Source organism: Heterodontus francisci, chromosome 4, assembly GCF_036365525.1.
Source record: "Heterodontus francisci isolate sHetFra1 chromosome 4, sHetFra1.hap1, whole genome shotgun sequence".
Taxonomy (NCBI): Eukaryota; Metazoa; Chordata; class Chondrichthyes; order Heterodontiformes; family Heterodontidae; genus Heterodontus; species Heterodontus francisci.
The window spans coordinates 37,025,296-37,043,653 of NC_090374.1; the positions used below are offsets into that span (position 1 = coordinate 37,025,296).

An 18,358-nucleotide genomic window follows, 5' to 3' on the forward strand; every position below is an offset into this window, starting at 1 on the left:
TGTTGTTGCTATTACAGAGACTTGGTCTTGGAACTATGATGTTGCGATTACAGAGACTTGGTCTTGGAACTATGATGTTGTTGCTATTACAGAGACTTGGTCTTGGAACTATGATGTTGTTGCTATTACAGAGACTTGGTTGAGGGAAGGACAGGATTGGCAGCTAAATGTTCCGGAATTTAGAAGCTTCAGGTGGGATAGAGGGGGATGTAAAAGGGGTGGGGGAATTGCATTACTGGTTAAGGAGAATATCACAGCTGTACTGCGGGAGGACACCTCGGAGGGGTCATGCAGCGAGGCAATATGGATGGAGCTCAGGAATAGGAAGGGTTCGGTCACGATGTTGGGGGTTTACTACAGGTCTCCCAACAGCCAGCGGGAGGGAGAGGAGCAGATATGTAGACAGATTTTGGAAAGATGTAAAGGTAACAGGGTTGTAGTGGTGGGTGATTTTAACTTCCCCTATATTGATTGGGACTCACTTAATGCTAGGGGCTTGGATGGGGCAGAATTTGTAAGGAGCATCCAGGAGGGCTTCTTGAAACAATACGTAGATAGTCCAACAAGGGATGGGGCCGTACTGGACCTGGTATTAGGGAATGAGCCCGGCCAGGTGGTCAAAGTTTCAGTAGGGGAGCATTTCGGGAACAGTGACCAAAATTCCATAAGTTTTAAGGTACTTGTGGATAAGGATAAGAGTAGCCTTCGGGTGAAGGTGCTAAATTGGGGGAAGGCTAATTGTAACAATATTAGACAGGAACTGAAGAATTTAGATTGGGGGTGGCTATTTGAGGGTAAATCAACATCTGACATGTGGGAGTCTTTCAAACGTCAGTTGATTAGAATCCAGGACCAGCATGTTCCAGTGAGGAAGAAGGATAAGTTTGGCAAGTTTCGGGAACCTTGGATAACACGGGATATTGTGAGCCTCGTCAAAAAGAAAAAGGAAGCATTCGTAAGGGCTGGAAGGCTGGGAACAGACCTGGAACCCTTGAGGAATATAAAGACAGTAGGAAGGAACTTAAACAAGGAGTCAGGAGGGCTAAAAGGGGTCATGAAAAGTCATTGGCCAACAGGATTAAGGAAATCCCAAGGCTTTTTATACGTATATAAAAAGCAAGAGGGTAACCAGGGAAAGGGTTGGCCCACTCAAGGACAGAGGAGGGAATCTATGTGTGGAGCCAGAGGAAATGAGTGAGGTACCAAATGAGTACTTTGCAAAGAGAAGGACTTGGTGGATGATGAGTCTAGGGAAGGGAGTGTAGATAGTCTGGGTCATGTCGTTATCAAAAAGGAGGAGGTGTTGGGCATCTTGCAAAGCATTAAGGTAGATAAGTCCCCAGGGCCTGATGGGATCTACCCCAGAATACTGAGGGAGGCAAGGGAAGAAATTGCTGGGGCCTTGACAGAAATCTTTGCATCCTCATTGACTACAGGTGAGGTCCCAGAGGACTGGAGAATAGCCAATGTTGTTCCTTAGTTTAAGAAGGGTAGCAAGGATAATCCAGGAAATTATAGGCCGGTGAGCCTTACGTCAGTGGCAGGGAAATTATTAGAGAGGATTCTTCAGGACAGGATTTACTGCCATTTGGAAACAAACGAACTTATTAGCGAGAGGCAGCATGGTTTTGTGAAGGGGAGGTCGTGTCTCACTAACTTGATTGAGTTTTTTGAGGAAGTGACAAAGATGATTGATGAAGGAAGGGCAGTGGATGTTGTCTATATGGACTTCAGTAAAGCCTTTGACAAGGTCCCTCATGGCAGACTGATACAAAAGATGAAGTCACATGGGATCACAGGTGAGCTGGCAAGATGGATACAGAACTGGCTTGGTCATAGAATACAGAGGGTAGCAGTGGAAGGGTGCTTTTCTGAATGGAGGGCTGTGACCAGTGGTGTTCCGCAGGGATCAGTGCTGGAACCTTTGCTGTTTGTAGTATATATAAATGATTTGGAGGAAAATGTAGCTGGTCTGATTAGTAAGTTTGCGGAAGCCACAAAGGTTGGTGGAGTTGCGGATAGTGGTGAGGATTGTCAGAGGATACAGCAGGATTATAGATCGGTTGGAGACTTGGGCGGAGAAATGGCAGATGGAGTTTAATCCGGACAAATGTGAGGTATTGCATTTTGTAAGGTCTAATGCAGGTGGGAAATATACAGTAAATGGCAGAACCCTTAGGAGTATTGACATGCAGAGAGATCTGGGCGTACAGGTCCACAGGTCACTAAAAGTGGCAATGGATAAGGTAGTCAAGAAGGCATACGGCATGCTTGCCTTCATCGGTCGGGGCATAGAGTATAAAAATTGGCAAGTCATGCTGCAGTTGTACAGAACTTTAGTTGGGCCACACTTAGAATATTGCGTGCAATTCTGGTCACCACACGACCGGAAGGACGTGGAAGCTTTGGTGAGGGTACAGAAGAGGTTTACCAGGATGTTGCCTGGTCTGGAGGGCATTAGCTATGAGGAGAGTTTGGATAAACTTGGATTGTTTTCACTGGAACGACGGAGGTGGAGGGGCGACATGATAGAGGTTTACAAAGTTATGAGCGGCATGGACAGAGTGGATAGTCAGAAGCTTTTTCCCAGGGTGGAAGAGTCAGTTACTAGGGGACATAGGTTTAAGGTGCGAGGGGCAAAGTTTAGAGGGGATGTGCGAGGCAAGTTCTTTACACAGAGAGTGGTGAGTGCCTGGAACTTGCTGCCGGGGGAGGTGGTGGAAGCAGATACGATAGCGACGTTTAAGAGGCATCTTGACAAATACATGAATAGGAAGGGAATAGAGAGATACAGTCCCCGGAAGTGCAGAAGGTTTTAGTTTAGGCAGGCATCAAGATTGGCGCAGGCTTGGAGGGCCGAATGGCCTGTTCCTGTGCTGTTTGTTTGTTCTTTGCTTCCAGGCATGACTGTCTCCCCTTGTTCCTTGGTAATTAGAACTGGATGCACTGCACAAAGTGTGTCTGACCGGAGCACCATATAAGTTGTTCCTGAGTTTGTTGAAACCATTCGCGGTTTCCAGCAGTGGTAAAAACTACAGGGTGAGGTATTGAACATATACAGAGGATTGGTTTATCTCCAGCTGCAGTTCTGTATGCAGTTCTGGTGACTATATTACAGGATGGACTTCATGGTACAGCTAAAGGGAAGTACAGACACTAGAACAGGATCTTATTCATGTATTCAGGATCCTTAAGGGTATCAGCAAGATGAACTCTCGGACAAAGCTCAGAAGAGAGAAGGTGAATGGACAGATCAGATCTATCTATTTTGCACGTGGGATGATGCACGTTTAGAGTGGAATGCTAGGGAGGCAGTCAAGACTGATAATATCAGTAATTTGAAGGCAGAGTTGGACAGGTATTTGACAATACGATCAGTTGATGGATGTAGTTAACTATGCATTCTATTTTTGAACTCTGGGGCTTGTCAGATGGACCAAACTGTTCTTTTTCTCCAGTCCCGGACCTCCCTTTGTTCCTCTGCATGAAGTAATTTCTTCTAATCTCTCCATTTTTTTCTTTTGATATTAATCTTAAACATATGCTCTTTGACACTTATTGTTAATGTTCAGACCTGACGATGTGCTAGAGGGCTGTTAACTCATGGAACTAGATTCCAATTCAAGACACTATCTCCAGATGCTGGGGCTGGGGAGGAAGTAAAGCCTGTAATTGCCCCTGAATACTGAAAGAAACCAAATCTCTCAGGCCCTTATCTGCCTTGTATTGTAAGGAGGAGGGTGGGGGAATATTTACCAAACTGTCACCACCTGTACAGAGTATCTGAGTACCTCGCATTAGAAATACAGAAGAAACAATAGCAATTTAGGGTTTAATTTTTTAAAAAGAAACTATGAAATATGAGAGGTTTCAATTTCCTTGATTTAAAACTCATGTATGGTCATATGCTGAAATGAAAGTTGTTTCCATCCTCACTATTTACAACATATTATGATTCATCTTTCTGGTCTGCTTCACAGACTGTATGTAGTTTCTGCAACATGTACACCAGGGATTGAAGAATTCTTGGGTAAATCTGGAGTGCTGATAGATGAATGTTCCACACCTGCACATTTAGGATTTCTCTGGGAATTTACAGAGGCTGTTCTGTTTTCCTCAGGTCATCCATTTTGTACTCAAATCTACAAAGCACACATTTTCATTTGCAGGGTATGTTCCTGCAGCAATTGTAGTGAGCATTAAAATTGTTTAATCGGTCTTCAACAGGTCATTATGTAATTGGCTGAATGAAGTGGCCCATCCTAAGCAATGAAGATGCCCGCGTTTTGCTGACATTTCTTTGGTTTACATCAGAGGATGTGAGCACAGGAAAATTTTGGGTTGTGGAAAGTTCATGTTTGATCTTGTCACAGTAATGATGAGGTAGAATTTCCACTGGGATTCACGATAGTGTCAGCAGAAGGTCAGTGGAAACATTGTGCTAGTGAAGGATTTGGGATAATTCCCATCCCCAACCCCAGAGAAATGAATAGTGGATTTGTTGATGAGCACTCCAAACGGACACATTGCATCTAATTTGTCAAGTTGAGCCTTTCTGATTGCAATTTTCGCTTGTCCAGCCCATTTACAAGTATTGGCCAATTGATTGATGAAAACTTCAGTCTACGATTTGTCTCAAGTTTATTTATAATCTGGATATTTTCCAAAATCAAGCTGGCACAGGAAGACTGGCAGCAAATAATGGCACACATTGCAATCTTACCCCGCCAGAGCGTCCCACAACCTCTGTTGGTATTCCACTGAATCTTCATTACATGTGAACAGAACCAGTTTTTTTTGCTGTTGGCTAGTTCTGTCATCCAGTTTTACCTCTGTCAGCTTGTGTCCACTAAAGTAATCATTTTAGGTACTGGACAATCAGACTGTAAAAAAAAAACAGAAATGATGCCAAGTCATAATTCTCACAAATCCTTGACATATTTCGCTTAAAATGTTGGAGAGAAGAATTACAGAGAAATAAAAAACGAAATGGGTTTATAGATATTTTAGAAACACGACCCCTTTAAACCCAATTACTTTTGTGTGCACACTTTCAGGCATAATTATCAGTCACGTAGCACAAACATTGAAACCAGAAAGGGCCAAGGAACAAAGTTAGGGAAGGCATTTAGGATTATGGACTAAAGAATTGGGGACAGGCAGGGAGTTTCGGGGGACTGAAGAGCAGAAAGTCAGGTGGGAGCTCTTAACTTTATTTCTGAGTTGAGTACTGTTGTCCTCCTGAACCATCATTGATATCAAAACCCTGGAATCATTTAAAAAACAGTGAGAGGCTGTGGTGGAGACAGGGACAGGGGCAGGGGGGGTGGGTGGGGGGCGGCATTGGTGTGCAAAGAACTATACCAAATTATGATTTAAAAATACACCAAAACTCCTAGAGAGTGTTTCAGTCTTTTTGCTCTGAATGAATAAGTATTGATTTCCAACTCTTTGGTCAGAGGAGGGATTTGCTAAGTTTATCTTCAAAAAAAAAGGGCCCCTGTTTATATTGCTTAAAACCTGCTGGAAACAGTTCTGTGTTTGTACCTCAGCTCCCAATACTATGGTAGCCTACACTACAGAGAACCAATTTTGCATGTACTATTTGAAAGTTTGGGGTCTCTGACCACTGGGCCTTCATGAAAGTACATGCAAGCCACAATTACAAAGAAGGTATTGCTACCCTGAGCTCCTGAAACTGCCATTGGCCAGAAAAGATGTTAGCTTCTGCCTCCAGCGACAGCAGTTATACCGGCTGGCAGAGTGACAATGCTTTCTCCTGAAACACCAGAAGGATCTTAGCGCACCCAGAAGCAGCTAGGTTGCCATCAGAGGCACTGCTGTTATGTAAATGGGACATCAGTGATCAGTTGTAAGATAATAACTTTATTGTTCACATATCACAGGAGAGATGCAGATGAGGAAGCACATTTAGACCATTTTCACTTCTTCTTTGGCCTCCTTGTCTCGAGAGACAATGGGTAAGTGCCTGGAGGTGGTCAGTGGTTTGTGAAGCAGCGCCTGGAGTGGCTATAAAGGCCAATTCTAGAGTGACAGACTCTTCCACAGGTGCTGCAGATAAAATTGATTGTCGGGGCTGTTATACAGTTGGCTCTCCCCTTGTCTTTTTTCCTGCCAACTGCTAAGTCTCTTCGATTCGCCACACTTTAGCCCCGCCTTTATGGCTGCCCGCCAGCTGTGGCGATCACTGGCAACTGACTCCCACGACTTGTTATCAATGTCACAGGACTTCATGTCGCGTTTGCAGACATCTTTAAAGTGGAGACATGGACGGCCGGTGGGTTCGATACCAGTGACGAGCTCGCTGTACAATGTGTCCTTGTGGATCCTGCCATCTTCCATGCGGCTCACATGGCCAAGCCATCTCAAGCGCCGCTGGCTCAGTAGGGTGTATATACTGGGGATGTTGGCTGCCTTGAGGACTTCTGTGTTGGAGATACGGTCCTGCCACCTGATGCCAAGGATTCTCCGGAGGCAGTGAAGATGGAATGAATTGAGACGTCGCTCTTGGCTGGCTTACGTTGTCCAGGCCTCGTTGCCGTAGAGCTAAGTACTGAGGACACAGACTTGATACACTCGGACTTTTGTGTTCCGTGTCAGTGCCCCATTTTCCCACACTCTCTTGGCCAGTCTGGACATAGCAGTGGAAGCCTTTGCCATGCGCTAGTTGATTTCTGCATCGAGAGACAGGTTACTGGTGATAGTTGAGCCTAGGTAGGTGAACTCTTGAACCACTTCCAGAGCGTGGTCGCTGATATTGATGGATGGAGTATTTCTGAAGTCCTGTCCCATGATGTTCGTTTTCTTGAGGCTGATGGTTAGGCCAAATTCGTTGCAGGCAGCCGCAATCCTGTCGATGAGACTCTGCAGACACTCTTCAGTGTGAGATGTTAATGCAACATTGTCAGCAAAGAGGAGTTCCCTGATGAGGACTTTCCGTACTTTGGTCTTCGCTCTTAGACGGGCAAGGTTGAACAATCTGCCACCTGATCTTGTGTGGAGGAAAATTCCTTCTTCTGAAGACTTGAACGTATGTGAGAGCAGCAGGGAGAAGAAGATCCCAAACAGTGTAGGTGCGAGAACACAGCCCTGTTTCATGCCACTCAGGATCGAAAAGGGGTCTGATGAGGCGTCGCTATGCTGAATTGTGCCTTTCATATTGTCATGGAATGAGGTGATGATACTTAATAGCTTTGGTGGACATCCGATCTTTTCCAGTAGTCTGAAGAGACCACGTCTGCTGACAAGGTCAAAGGTTTTGGTGAGATCGATGAAAGCAACGTAGAGGGGCATCTGTTGTTCGCAACATTTCTCCTGTAGCTGGCGAAGGGAGAATAGCATGCCAATGGTGGATCTCTCTGCTCGAAAGCTGCACCATGCCTCAGGGTAGACACGCTCAGCCAGCTTCTGGAGCCTGTTTAAAGCGACTCAAGCGAAGACTTTCCCCACTATGCTGAACAGGGAGATTCCACTGTAGTTGTTGCAGTCACCGCAGTCACCCTTGTTCTTATAGAGGGTGATGATATTGGCATCGCGCATGTCCTGTGGTATTGCTCCCTCATCCCAGCACACTTTTCACTTATCCATCTAGAAAGAAGCTACAGTTACCCCCACCACAGCCCCTCAACTGTTCCTTTAAAGATTCCAAGGTTTTTGTCTCCTCTGCCTGACCTGAAATCCATTCCAGATGCTTGTGTGAAGATGTATTTTCTGGTATCAGTCCTAAATTTGCCTTTTACTGATTTGAACCTGTACCCTCTTGTCCTACTGTATGAAGTATTGTTCCATATCTCTGTTTTCCATACCTTTTGAATATCTTCAATATACCAATATGGGGGAAATCACCTGTCAATTACCTCATTCTAGGCTGAAGAGCCCAAACTCCACTGGTCTTTCCTCACAACTCTCCTAATGAGAGATCAGTTTTGCGGCTCTTCTATTCACTGCCTCCCAGGCTTAAATGCCTCTTTTGTTTGAGTAACCAGAATGAAGTGCAGCAAGCTACTTTCATAGAGCGGTGTCGGAAAGGCACCCAAGCACTTGCGCTGTGTTGGTAAGAGCGACATTGCTGATTTCTGAACTCCTGCTGGAATATACATTCCTGTCACCATCTGCCACTTGACTGGCAGGCTCACCCCTTACATTCTTCTCCACCATCCCCCCCCCCCCACCCCACAACACATACACGTATCTGTGTGTGTATTCTGCAAGCTGAGGACAGTGAAACAGATATTCACTATCCTTTAGATGTCACTGGCTAAAGAAGGAGAGAAAAAAGCACTTGCATTTATAACAGTATCTTATCACATCTCTTTGACCACCACAAAGCACTTCACATCCATTGAATTACTTTTTGAAGTGCAGTCCCTGTTTTGTGATTAGAACTTTTTACTCAGAGTTTTTATCTTCATATGTTTAATAATGTGCTGGGACATCTTTGTGAAGCAGGCTTAGATTAAACTGCAATACATAACTTAATTTTAAGAACCAAATGACTGCAGCAGCTTTACTCTGTTTCTGTGTTCAATAGCTATCAATAATAGGCGCATCAGTCAGCTTGCATTAAAAAAAACCCATCTTAACATCATATGTCCAATAATTTAACCAATGTCTTGTCAGTTTTGTGTGGTTTTTCCATTGTTAGGGTTTTGGAGTCTAAAATGATTTTTCTTGTTGGTGTTTGTCAAGATGGCATGAGTGAAAAGGTAGAATAAGGAGCAACACAATTGCACTTTTCATGGTACTGCTTTGTGGTGAGCTGATGTCCATTGGCATAGGACTTTCTTTTTTCTTTTGGGCCTCCTTATCTCGAGAGACAATGGATACGCGCCTGGAGGTGGTCAGTGGTTTGTGAAGCAGCGCCTGGAGTGGCTATAAAGGCCAATTCTGGAGTGACAGGCTCTTCCACAGGTGCTGCAGAGAAATTTGTTTGTTGGGGCTGTTGCACAGTTGGCTCTCCCCTTGCGCCTCTGTCTTTTTTCCTGCCAACTACTAAGTCTCTTCGACTCGCCACAATTTAGCCCTGTCTTTATGGCTGCCCGCCAGCTCTGGCGAATGCTGGCAACTGACTCCCACGACTTGTGATCAATGTCACACGATTTCATGTCGCGTTTGCAGACGTCTTTATAACGGAGACATGGACGGCCGGTGGGTCTGATACCAGTGGCGAGCTCGCTGTACAATGTGTCTTTGGGGATCCTGCCATCTTCCATGCGGCTCACATGGCCAAGCCATCTCAAGCGCCGCTGACTCAGTAGTGTGTATAAGCTGGGGGTGTTGGCTGCTTCAAAGACTTCTGTGTTGGAGATATAGTCCTGCCACCTGATGCCAAGTATTCTCCGAAGGCAGCGAAGATGGAATGAATTGAGACGTCGCTCTTGGCTGGCATACGTTGTCCAGGCCTCGCTGCCGTAGAGCAAGGTACTGAGGACACAGGCCTGATACACTCGGACTTTTGTGTTCCGTGTCAGTGCGCCATTTTCCCACACTCTCTTGGCCAGTCTGGACATAGCAGTGGAAGCCTTACCCATGCGCTTGTTGATTTCTGCATCTAGAGACAGGTTACTGGTGATAGTTGAGCCTAGGTAGGTGAACTCTTGAACCACTTCCAGAGCGTGGTCGCCAATATTGATGGATGGAGCATTTCTGACATCCTGCCCCATGATGTTCGTTTTCTTGAGGCTGATGGTTAGGCCAAATTCATTGCAGGCAGACGCAAACCTGTCGATGAGACTCTGCAGGCATTCTTCAGTGTGAGATGTTAAAGCAGCATCGTCAGCAAAGAGGAGTTCTCTGATGAGGACTTTCCGTACTTTGGACTTCGCTCTTAGACGGGCAAGGTTGAACAACCTGCCCCCTGATCTTGTGTGGAGGAAAATTCCTTCTTCAGAGGATTTGAACGCATGTGAAAGCAGAAGGGAGAAGAAAATCCCAAAAAGTGTGGGTGCGAGAACACAGCCCTGTTTCACACCACTCAGGATAGGAAAGGGCTCTGATGAGGAGCCACCATGTTGAATTGTGCCTTTCATATTGTCATGGAATGAGGTGATGATACTTAGTAGCTTTGGTGGACATCCGATCTTTTCTAGTAGTCTGAAGAGACCACGTCTGCTGACGAGGTCAAAGGCTTTGGTGAGATCAATGAAAGCAATGTAGAGGGGCATCTGTTGTTCACGGCATTTCTCCTGTATCTGACGAAGGGAGAACAGCATGTCAATAGTCGATCTCTCTGCACGAAAGCCACACTGTGCCTCAGGGTAGACGCGCTCGGCCAGCTTCTGGAGCCTGTTCAGAGCGACTCGAGCAAAGACTTTCCCCACTATGCTGAGCAGGGAGATTCCACGGTAGTTGTTGCAGTCACCGCGGTCACCTTTGTTTTTATAGAGGGTGATGATGTTAGCATCGCGCATGTCCTGGGGTACTGCTCCCTCGTCCCAGCACAGGCATAGCAGTTCATGTAGTGCTGAGAGTATAGCAGGCTTGGCACTCTTGATTATTTCAGGGGTAATGCTGTCCTTCCCAGGGGCTTTTCCGCTGGCTAGGGAATCAATGGCATCACTGAGTTCCGATTTGGTTGGCTGTATGTCCAGCTCATCCATGACTGGTAGAGGCTGGGCTGCATTGAGGGCAGTCTCAGTGACAGCATTCTCCCTGGAGTACAGTTCTAGGTAGTGCTCAACCCAGCGGTCCATCTGTTTGCGTTGGTCAGTGATTATGTCCCCCGATTTAGATTTGAGGGGGGAGATCTTCTTGATGGTTGGCCCAAGAGCTCTCTTCATGCCATCATACATTCCTCTGATGTTTCCGGTGTCTGAGGCCAGCTGAATATGACTGCATAGGTGTTGCCAGTAGTCGTTTGCGCAACGCCTAGCTGTTCTTTGTGCAGTACTTCTGGCTGCTTTAAGTGCTGCGGATGTTAAATCGCTGGGGGCTTTCTTGTAGTTCAAAAGTGCAATGCGCTTAGCGGCTATGACAGGTTCCAGCTCTTCATTATGAGATTGAAACCAGTCTGCATTTCTCTTCGCACTTTTGCCGTAGGTGGTCAAAGCTGACTCATAGATGGCGTCTCTGATGTGGGCCCACTTGGTCTCAGCATCCCCTGTGGGAGTGTTTTGAAGGGCTGTTACAAGTGAATTTAGAAATTTTTGTAACAGCTGTGGGTGAGAAATTCTGCTGGACTAACTGTAGTGTAAACACCCAGACTCTGGCACAATGGTGGCCACTGCTCCTTCTCCCTTCTCCAGTAACATCACCCAGTGTTTGATCTCCATGTGGTACAGTCCTACTGAAAGCTCAGGGGTGAAGACAAGTACAAAACTCATCAACAAAAGGCGCATGACTTAGGCTTAAGGACAGGAAAGAAAAGATTTTTAAAAAAGGAACTGAATTAGACCTAACAAAAGAAGCTGTGCAATGAGGCAATGTCTCAGACAGCCTGCAACAGCTACATGGATAATGGAGGTTCCACCGTACATTATTTTTAATTCTTATTTTGGCGTCAGCTCTTTTTTTTTCAGGCCACGGGCCAATTTCACGCAAGGATGGGATAAGGACTGATCAGGGGATCTCTACTACTGACACTCTAAACTGTTGGAAAATGTGCAAGGGTAGTCTGGATATGATGGCATTATTAATTTTCTTACGCGATTTTTGGTTCGATTTCATCATACAAAAAGACACATTTCACAGGTTGCGTGAGCACTGACTCCACAGGTTTAAAGACAAACATTTTACACATAACCAAAGGACATGAAGTTCTTTTATTCACAAAGAAAAGGAAATAAAATACAAAAGAACATCAGACTCCGCATTTAATTTAGCAAAATGTTCCCATTAACAATAACACAGCTGCTTACATTGTTATGGTTTGATTTTCGTGGTTAAAAAGGTAAAGAATAGCAAGAGTGGAGTTAGACATTTACTCACGTGTGGGTAGAAATTTAAAATTGACACCTAATTAAATTTAATTTAACACATAAAATAAAATGGGAAATCTGAAATTTTTACAGGCAATTTTAGTGGTGAGTTTCTGCTAATTTTCTCGTGATTTTTTTTTTGAAACATGAATTTATAGATATTGCTTAGCTTTGTACAATCAGTGCAACCCATAACAAGAAGTCCCTATCTGTGATTCTCCATTCTACGTTGTGAGGAACGCCTTATCATCTGTGCAGCAAGTATCTGCAGTGATGTGTTTGAGATGTGGCACAGAGAGAGTGAAGCTGGGTTCTATCATTATGCCATTGGCTCAATACAGCACCTCATTTGCACGGCTTTGTATTTAAAGCTCAGTGAGAAATAATAAGAATTTTAAAACTGATACATTTTGTACTCCTTTTTAAAAATACATAGATTTTTGCCTTTAGCAATAAACAGAGTGCAGCATCGCTAAGTTGGATAATGCTCACTCAAGGTTGTGGGTTTAAACTGCACTTCAGTACCCAAGGGTGTGATTTCATACTCTCGCAATCCTGTGCTCCCAGCAGAGAATTGCGCTGACATTGAGTATGGTCGGAGAATTGGCCAGTGCAAACCATTGGCCCCATCTCTGACCCGTGCTCCCTGTGACTGCGACTCCACTGTTGGGAGTGCTGGGGCACTGAATCACCCTTATAAGGCATTGTCGGAGGCTCCATACTTCAGATGAAATGTTAAACTGATGCTATCTGTCTGTCAAGATGAAGTGTTAAAGGTCCGTTGGTGCACGTGAAGAAGATCATAACGCCTTCCGAGTACCTTGGTCAACATTCCTCATTTAAATACTTTTGGGCCTCCTTATCTCGAGAGACAATGGATACGCGCCTGGAGGTGGTCAGTGGTTTGTGAAGCAGCGCCTGGAGTGGCTATAAAGGCCAATTCTGGAGTGACAGGCTCTTCCACAGGTGCTGCAGAGAAATTTGTTTGTTGGGGCTGTTGCACAGTTGGCTCTCCCCTTGCGCCTCTGTCTTTTTTCCTGCCAACTACTAAGTCTCTTCGACTCGCCACAATTTAGCCCTGTCTTTATGGCTGCCCGCCAGCTCTGGCGAATGCTGGCAACTGACTCCCACGACTTGTGATCAATGTCACACGATTTCATGTCGCGTTTGCAGACGTCTTTATAACGGAGACATGGACGGCCGGTGGGTCTGATACCAGTGGCGAGCTCGCTGTACAATGTGTCTTTGGGGATCCTGCCATCTTCCATGCGGCTCACATTTAAATAACATCACCAAAAAGGGTTGAATTCATCATTAGACTCATTGTTGCTTATGGAATTCTATGTGGGTATGGTGACATAGTGGACTAGTAATCTAGTGACTTGAGCTAACAATCTTAAGAGCTATGAGTTCAGTATCCTGTCATGGCAGTTTGTGAATTGAATTCAGGTAATGAAATAAATCTGGAATAAAATGCTAGTATCAATAATTGCAACCATGAAGCTATTGGATTGTTGTCAAATCCCAACTGATTCACTAATGCCCTGTGGGAAAGAAACCTGCTGTCCTTACTCAATCTGGGCTACATGTGACTCCAGAGCCACATAAATGTGGTTGACTTTTAACTGCCCTGTGAAATAGCCTGGCAAGCTACTAAAGGCAACTCCCCACCACCACCTCGAGAGCAATTTGGAAGGGCCTGTAAATGTTGGCCTTTTTCAGCAATTCCCACATCTCTTGAGTAAATAAAAACAAATGCCTGATGTGCAAAATGGCTGCCACTTTTTCCTACATAATAACAATTATTGCACTTAAAAGTAATGCAGCAGATATGTAAAGTGTTTTGAGGCTGTGTAACTCACTGCATATCTTTCTTTAACACTGTGTGCACCTGTAGATATATTTTTCTGTTAGATCCGACCAAGAAGCCAGAAGTGAATTTGATGGGCTTTTGTATTTCCTCTCACGGGTATGACATCTTCTGAAATATCATTTGAGAATAATTTTTCCCGAAAAAACATATTAGCAGGCACTTACATGAAACCTGAAACCAATGCAAGTGGCTTACCGTCAGCATTATGTGCTGTTGTGTTCTTCAGAGCCCAGTGTAATCCATTAAGGGTGTGAAGGTTATTTATTTCTCTGATTGATTGGTTATGAAACCAAATCGATTATTATTCAATTAGTCACATTTTAGCTATTGTTCTTCAATTTGCTCAGAAAATCAATAATATACCCAAACACAGCTTGGCAAACTTTCCAGGAATTCACACAGTGGCGGAATATCAGGGAAAAATGTAAATAAGAAGCATGGAATTGTGTGATACTGTGGTGCTGTTATGGAAGATGAAAAGCACATTGATTTGCTCGAGTTGGTGTTGTGTCTTTTAGCAGTTGCTCTCTATTTAGCTCCCAGTCAACAGATATCCTGCTGCCTGTTTGCACAATTCTCCTCCCAGCTGGCCCAATCCAGTGGAACATCACAAAGAGTGTGTGCCGTTTTCTAAACAAAGTTGCACATTGCACCCATAGAAATGTAAATAACAGAAAGTTGGGATGTAGGATTGAGTCCCAGGGCTGTTTGTCACTTGAAGGTGCTTTGTCTCTTAGGTGGCTCATTTTCAGCATATGTTTGCAAGGCCACTGGAGCATGGCATTCCATCGGTGTTATGCCGCCGAAGGAGAGAGAGGGAGGGAGCATAACTGTATTGCCTCTGGCTGCTGGCTGATTGCAAAAAACACAAAAACATCCTGCCTTCACAGCTGAAAGGCAATAGATAATGGTGCAAAGTCCTTCGAAAGCAACACAAAGTGTGGAGATTTGTAGAAGTTACTGGCACAAAAGGGGCATTTAGAGATTATGCAGTATTATGAAAGTGATTAGTGTGGAGACTGGAGAAAAATGGATAGAAAAAGGAATGTGGGGTTTAATCCCCATTTATAAAATCCTTTGCAAACTGGAACATTTCGCATTTCCAGAGCAGTCGGTGTTTCAAGGACAGTGGAACAGTTTGCATTCTGAAGTTTCTGTCAGACTTTGTTTTGTGATCATTAATGCTAATCGGTGGTGTCGCTACAGTCAATCCATCTACGTCCTTCCCATTGCGCGTTGCAGTGGCCCATATGTCCATACTGCTCAAGGCAACGTGAGCCAGATTGCAATGTGTGGAGAGTGAAACTTCACAACTTCTGTAACTGGAGGCAGGACGGAACTTGTTGCACCCTGAATGACCCACTCCCAGGGCTGGATTTTGTTGAGCACCCAACGTAGGGAATGCCGGGCCCGATCTTCCCAGTGGCGGGGAAGATCCGTGGCAGCACATCCACCGCTCCACGGCAGAACCCGCATTTCAATATTCAAATCAGCTATTTAAATACATTGAAATGGAAGGCAGAGCGGTCTTACCGACAGTTCCGGATCTTCCCAGTGATGTGCAGCACTCCCGCACCTTCACCTTCCCGTCCAGGGAAAGTTGGCGTCACCGAGGTGGGGAAGGAGAGATCTCTGCATTTGTAGTGAAGTGGTGGGGGGGAAGGGGTCAGCTCTGCATTGTCAGTGGGATGGGAGGTACTCTGCACTTAGGTCAGTTGGGAGGGTGAAAGGGGTCAACTCTGCACTTAGTGCATTTGGGATGGAAAAGGGGCAATCTGGGCTTTTCTGGTGTATTTGGGGGGTGGGTGGGTTAAACTTTATTTTTTGTTGCAGTTGGGTGGGGTCGGTGGCGGGGGTCAACTTTGATCTGTCAGCCCTTTAAGAATAGTGCTCGACCCTGCCATGTGATTGAGGGTGGGGGGGGGGGGCGGGGGCGGGGGTGGCCCGCCTGGCATATACAAATGAGCTGCCAGGCTAAAGATCATGGTGGCAGTGCACAGGCCATCTTTCTTTGCCCACTGCCGCTCCCAGCGGCGGGAGAGTAAAATTCAGCCCGTGTAAGTGAGGGGAAAAGCAATGAATGATAACACGGACAGAGGAGAAATGGGACACACAAATGCCAAAGTGATCAAGGGATATGGGCAGAAAGCAGAAACAGGGTACTGAATTAGACAATCAGCCATGATCTTTTTTGAATGGCGGAGCAGGCCCAAAGGGCCGAATTACCTACTCCTGCTCCTATATTCTATGTTGCTATGTTTCTATCAGCCATCGTGACTGAGCTGTGATTGTCAGCCGCCATTGAAATAGTTGTAACCAGCAAACTGAGTTGCTGAAATCCAATTGTCTGGTCATTCATTGAACTGCAGGAGGACATTTAAATCCGAACAATTTTTGATCAATTGTGAAACTGTTTGAAATTTAATCCACTTTCTAGTAATGACCATTATGGACTCAAAAGGCAAAACTGTGCAAGTTGGAATTTGATACACAGACCCTGCCACACTAAACATCCTATGTCCTGGCATTAAACCTATTTGGATCATTAGTATGATCAATGGAGCAAGGAAAAATAACCTCTCAGTTTTCACAGTGAATTGATTGCTTTGGGACAGAGTCTGAAATATTGTGATTTTTTTTCGAAGAAGAAAAATGAAAAGCTTGGAAACCAGTTTGCAAAAGTCTCCTGAATTTTACCAATATAGGTGACTTCTTGAAGTAAGTTGGTGAGGATACATAAACGACAGAACTTGCATTCATTTAGAACCCTTTCATATCCTCAAAAGTTGTTAGGTGGACAAATGCGGCAGTCAATTTGCACACAGCAAGGCCCCACAAACAGTAAGGGAATGGTTGACTATTTAATATGTTAACAGCAGCTATAAAATTCAGGTTTCAGGACATTCCCTGTACTTCTTTGAATATGATCTTTTGCATCCACCTGCACAGGCACATATTTGTGCAAATATGTTTGTGTAACAGTAGGGATGAGAAAATCCTGATCTCAACCAGAAAGAAAGTCTTGTCTTATGTAACTCTCAGCAGTCAGATCTATATAGTCCCTATTGGAGAGAAGGCAAGAGAAAAATAACTCTCAAATGAAATCAGTGGCCTCATGGCCCGTGGCTATGAAGTGTGACCAGTCGGCTCAAGGGAGCTGAACAAGGCGGCACGCTTTTTGGAAATTATAAATTTGGCAAGTAGGCCAAATACAATCATTGCCCTGTGATTGATTGTACTTGCATTGCAATATAGAACCATGCACAACCCCGTCTTAGCAACGTTGGTTGCTGAAATGTAGTAGTGTCCCACATGCCCATGTACCCTGCAGACGATTGAATCATCTCCTGACTGGCAAGCTGCACTGCAGTTCCCAGAGGCACTTCAAGTCAACCTTCCTCATGCCCACCTCATGCAGTAATCCATCCACTTTGCCAGCCATCAGAGAGGGCTGTTAAGTGCAGCTACACTTCCTCTTCCACTTTGGGGGTGGGCAGAAAACCAGTGGCAATAAATTAGCTGCCCATTATATACGCTGCCCTGTTTTCCTTTCTATTGTAAATGAAGATGATCCCCTCTGCCACCTTTCTAGACTCCATTTTGTGCCTCTATATTGAGTTTCCTTTCACTTCACTTTTGCTTCCTTCCCACTCTTGGCAAACGTGGACAAAAAATCACAGTTACCTTTGAATCATTATAAAGGTTCCAATTATTTTATTTTATTTTTTTTTATTTTAGAGATACAGCACTGAAACAGGCCCTTCGGCCCACCGAGTCTGTACCAACCAACAATCACCCATTTTTACTAACCCTACAGTAATCCCATATTTCCTATCACCTCCCTACACTAGGGGCAATTTACAACGGCCAATTTACCTATCACCTGCAAGTCTTTGGATGTGGGAGGAAACTGGAGCACCTGGCGAAAACCCACGCAGACACAGGGAGAACTTGCAAACTCTGCACAGGCAATACCCAGTATCGAACCCGGGTCCCTGGAGCTGTGAGGCGGCAGTGCTAACTACTGCGCCACTGTGCCGCCCATTATATTTGCTCCCATGTGCATCTACCTACCTCTTAAAAACACGAACACCTTTAAATTTGAGCTGCGACCCAGATTTCTCACATTCCCCATTAGGTTGGTTCTGGTGAATGGCCAAAAGTAAGCAGTGAGTTTATGCCAAATGATTTAAACCAGCTAACCCAGCAAAATTGGGCACTAGCTGGTCTCAGCTAGCCAAGCATTCCCAGCACAGATTTTGACAGCTTTGCAAAAGCGGGGCTGATAAATCCTCTGAGGGACGTTACGGTCCAGCTTGCCCATTACCCTACATGCATGATTTTCTCTGTGGAACTGATAACCGTGTCCTGAGTTTATAGCTGTTCCCTTTGGAAGAATTGTGAGGGTGTAAGTTGTCACAGAGCATAATGAAGAAAGTTAATTGCTAACAGTTGCTTACTGACTCACAGGCCAACACGAGTGATCCTGCCCATGGTAATACACACAATCTAGATGGTTGCAAAGTGGTAATGTTTTCTGTTGTTTGTT

At 44.9% G+C, this 18,358-nt stretch overlaps 1 protein-coding gene across 13 annotated transcripts in view; it reads left to right on the forward strand.

The window, feature by feature from the left end:
• LOC137368959 (teneurin-3) overlaps positions 1–18,358 on the forward strand; it is an 891,767-nt gene that overhangs the window by 560,336 nt on the left and 313,073 nt on the right. Inside the window, exon 1 of one of the 13 annotated variants that reach the window (XM_068029347.1) lies at positions 3,178–3,240. The exons of the other annotated variants lie outside the window; for them this stretch is intronic. The gene's annotated coding sequence lies outside the window, so the exon portion shown is untranslated. Of the gene's footprint in view, positions 1–3,177; positions 3,241–18,358 lie in introns of those variants that run through there. 13 annotated transcript variants of the gene reach the window in all.